A 4080-nucleotide genomic window follows, 5' to 3' on the forward strand; every position below is an offset into this window, starting at 1 on the left:
AACAGACCTGTCAACTTTGATGCAAGTAGAAACTGGTGCAACATCCATGGATTGACCAAGTGGTCAGGCAGGCTAAGAAATGAACCAGAAGAGCTGTGGTAATCCTCAGCCAAAACAAAGAAACCATAAGCCAACAAGCCAGAAGAAGAAGAAATAAAAAAGCAGTGTTAAAACACATCCGACCAGACATTCTGGCATCCTCACCTACTGCAATGGGGCTCCTTAATGTCATGCTGTCACTGCCTTGTTCAAAGGCAGAGAGAATTGTAATGAAGCATTTCTTCCCAAAGTTCACGCTTATGAATGTTCACATTTTACAACACAACAGATGTTTAATAATGTGACAAGTCAGCTGGAGGGCCTGAAGGCAAGACTTCAGCAACCCTTGCTGCAGAGACAACACAATCATGTTGGAGGCCACAACCAACTTGGATGCCCAGCAGAAGGAAAAAACAAGCCACCACACTATCAAAGTGAGAGCAGGGGGAAACAGGGGTATATGCTGGGGTCTGCCAAGGTGCTGCAGAAGTGAATTCTCCAGTCATGGTGGATGATTTTTACAGGGGCAATGCTGCCTAATTTGCATGGAGGTATCTGATAAAATGAGAGCTCTATTAAATACCTGATTAGCACAAAGACATATTTCAGCAGGGTTCTGTTTTATGATAGACACAGGGGTGTAATTGCTCGGATACCATCAATATGTTAAAAAGGAGGAAACCTGAACGGACAAGTAAAAATTACATTTCAGTGGTGATACTCCCAGGTATGCTGTAAGCCTTGCAGAGTAACTTCCAGTCTCCGTGTGAACATGTAGCAAAGTACACAGATTAACAGCAATTATTGTCTATATTGATCTTCAGTGCCATATTGTGTTCCATGGGGGTAAGAAGGGCTGCTCCAGTGCCCTTGCTTTCCCATGGCTATATGCAGAATTACTCCTGTCCTGCCAGGTCTGAAGTGGCTGACTTTCAAGAACATCTAGTCTATTCACCAAGGATAATGCATGTGACTCCTCAGACTAGAAGACTTGTAAAAGTGCATGCTGTGGAGGAGGAGACTTCAGGAATGAGTTGGAATCAGTGCCTAGTTCTCAGCAGTAAAGCATTACCACATCAGGTCTATGAGACCTCCTATCTGGTTCAGTGCAGGTGCAGAATATGTGGAAGGGAAGAACTTCTTGTTAAAACAATTCAACATACAAAAATGTTACAAAAGCCTAACTAGAAATGTAATTATATTCACATTTTGCTCTTTTTTCTTTCTTTTTTTTTTTTTTCAAACAGGCACAGGCATATGCTAATGTATTTCATTTTCCTTATTTATGCAAATAAAATCTTCACCTTTTCTCAAATAGATATTTCAGATTTTTATTACCATTAATTATGTGTATTACAACAGCAGCCAGAAGCCTCCAAATTAGTGCCCAAGGCACAGGTCCCTGTTGTACAAACAGATGCTAAAAACCACCCTCAGCTCCAAACTGATGACAAATGAAATCACGAGGATAAAGAAGTCCCTTTGGGATCCATGTCTAAGGAGTCAGGCAGAGACCCAGGGAACATGCAGCATGTTAATGGCTGTGATATTGTTTTTTCACTTTGGGATAGACTCTAGAGGAAGAAAAAGAACTGGATCTGCATCCCATTTGCCATATGGGACTTACTACTTCATGCTTGCTGATGATCCTAGTTTCAATCCTTGCTCAGTAGGAACCTGAAATTCAATGAGTGAAAAATGTGTCCTCATTGAGGACACATCGTAAATTCCCACTGTCTCACTTCAAACCAGGATTTTGAGCCTGCTCTCTGGTGGCAGATACAAACCCAGGGAAGAAAGAAGCTGCAGAAGGAGAAGAAGACAGACCTGCAGACAGGTAATTTACCGCGAGATGAGCACAAGAATTCAGTCCTGCCTGTCCTGTAAATGGGGCTGGTTGGACACTTTCCAGCAGGGCTGATGCCTTGGAGAATGCTTTCCAGAAAAGTGCAACTGAAAAAATTAAGATGAAGTGGGAAAATAGCTACACCACCTTGTCTGAAGGTGATGGTGGTTCTGCTTCCTTGTCCCTATTGTACCAGTGCCTAGGGGATGCAGAACTACTTCAGAAGAGGCTAGAAAGAGGTTGTAAAAGATCCAGCAGGAAAGAAAAAAGAATACCACAGGTAAGAGAGCCTCAGTTACACACCTTCAGAGAGGCAGAGGTAGCTTGGGCCATCACTGAATGGGACAATCTACCTGCCTGGCTGAGTCTAGGCTAGGGTGATCTAGTTTTTTGAAGGCCACATAGAGGTGAAAGTGAGACTTGGGTGAAAGTGAGGTTTTTCATTTGCCCTTTTTGCCAGTCACCCAAGAGAAGGTCTTGCACATTTGTACTGAACTTTACATCCCAGATATATAACAATGCAGAATTATTCTCCTGAGAGGTAAAGGTGGTTAAGTCCATCCTTTTGTTTTATGCATGAGAAGCTCATTGTGACACAGTGATCACCTTGTCAGCTTTATAGGTGCTCTTTCCCCACAGAGCAGTACTACTGCAAACATTGCAGCTATGCAGTGAACCCCTCAGCTTTAAAACCTTCCTGAGGAGAAGCCTTCTGACCAGAGACCTTTTCCATCAGGGAACCCAAAACTACACTAGGTAAGAGATCCCTTTGCCGTCTGGCAGGAAAAAGAGCACTTGCCCTCCTGAAGGCTCTGGCTGCAGATAGATTCCTGCAGCACTCATACCTGCAGGAGAATGTCAGAAAATTATCCTTTGTCAGGAAATCATTAAAAATGTTATCTTTTTCTCTTGGGAGTTCCTTGACACTCTGTTCCCTTTATCTTTCTCTCCACAGTGGCTGCTGGAGAAGGCTACAGGATATTGGACAGGAACCAAAGCCAGCTGAGTAGTCAAGATTCCCTTCTAAATACAACTACTATTATTGTTTAATGCCAAACCTTTGGTCCCATTGCTCATCAGCTTTCAGTGTTACAAAGGCTACACTCTGACTTCAGCTCACACAGGCCAAGCTCTGGAAACAGCTTCATGCTATCTAAGTAAATCTCTGCATATTAGTGAAAATAGCAGAGGTAATGACAAAATTGTTTGGGCAGATAAAAGAATGAATGTTTGACCCTGACCAAATTCTCTATCTTTGGGTAATCTCTCCCTCTCCTGTAACTCAGGAAATATCCACAGCTGGTTGTAACAGACCCTTTCTCCACCTGCTAGCAGCTGTTTGTCTTAAAACTATAGTGATGTTATTCCTGCAGCAGTATACCAGGCACACATCACTCTCATCTCCAGAGGTCTGAACTCCTTTGGAGAGGTGCAATAAGGCAGAGGTGAACCAGGGTCACTATAAATGCTCTTTGCTCGAGATTAATCTGATATGCTTTTAAGGCACATCAGCTGTATTTTGCATGTTATCATCCGCTCGTGGCAGCATTACACACACCTATTTATACCCACAAGTCAATAAGCGGCAGACCAGGACCTTGGATCTGGCGCTGGTTTGAGACTGGAGTGTCTGCTTCCTTGGGGAAAGATGAGAAGGGATGATGCCACCTGCCACATGACCACAGGGAGGCAAAGGTTGGCAGCAGCACCATGGCTTCCTTCCACCTCCAAGACCCAGCAAAATGGGTACAGCTTAGTTGCAAAAAGGAAACCCCAAGGCAGAGTTCAGGGGCCCCCATCTGTCCAGTTCTTGGCCACGTCGTCCCCTCTCTGGGAGCATCCTGTGCACCTGACCAGCAGTGCTCTCCTCCTCACAGAGTCCCCAGGTGGACGAATCCCAGCTCCCTTTTGCCACTTGCCAGGGAGAGGTGAAAGGGAATGGGGGGCAGGCAGGGAGCCCATCTCCCCTGGGGGAGAGGAGAAAGCCCAGCTGCTGCTTCTGCAACAGGGGCAGCGCGCCCGGCTTCACGCGTGTACCCGTCCCCATCGGCCACCTCCACCCAGAGCACCACCACCACCGACATGTGCACCATGAGGGTCCTTCCAGCTGTAAAATTTCCCAGGAGACACCAGGGGCAGCAACAGTCTCGCAGTCTGTCGTGACACCCAGGATTTTGGCAGCACAGCAGCAGCCC

The sequence above is a fragment of the Corvus brachyrhynchos genome, unplaced genomic scaffold (assembly GCF_000691975.1).
Source record: "Corvus brachyrhynchos isolate BGI_N302 unplaced genomic scaffold, ASM69197v1 scaffold237, whole genome shotgun sequence".
Lineage (NCBI taxonomy): Eukaryota > Metazoa > Chordata > Aves > Passeriformes > Corvidae > Corvus > Corvus brachyrhynchos.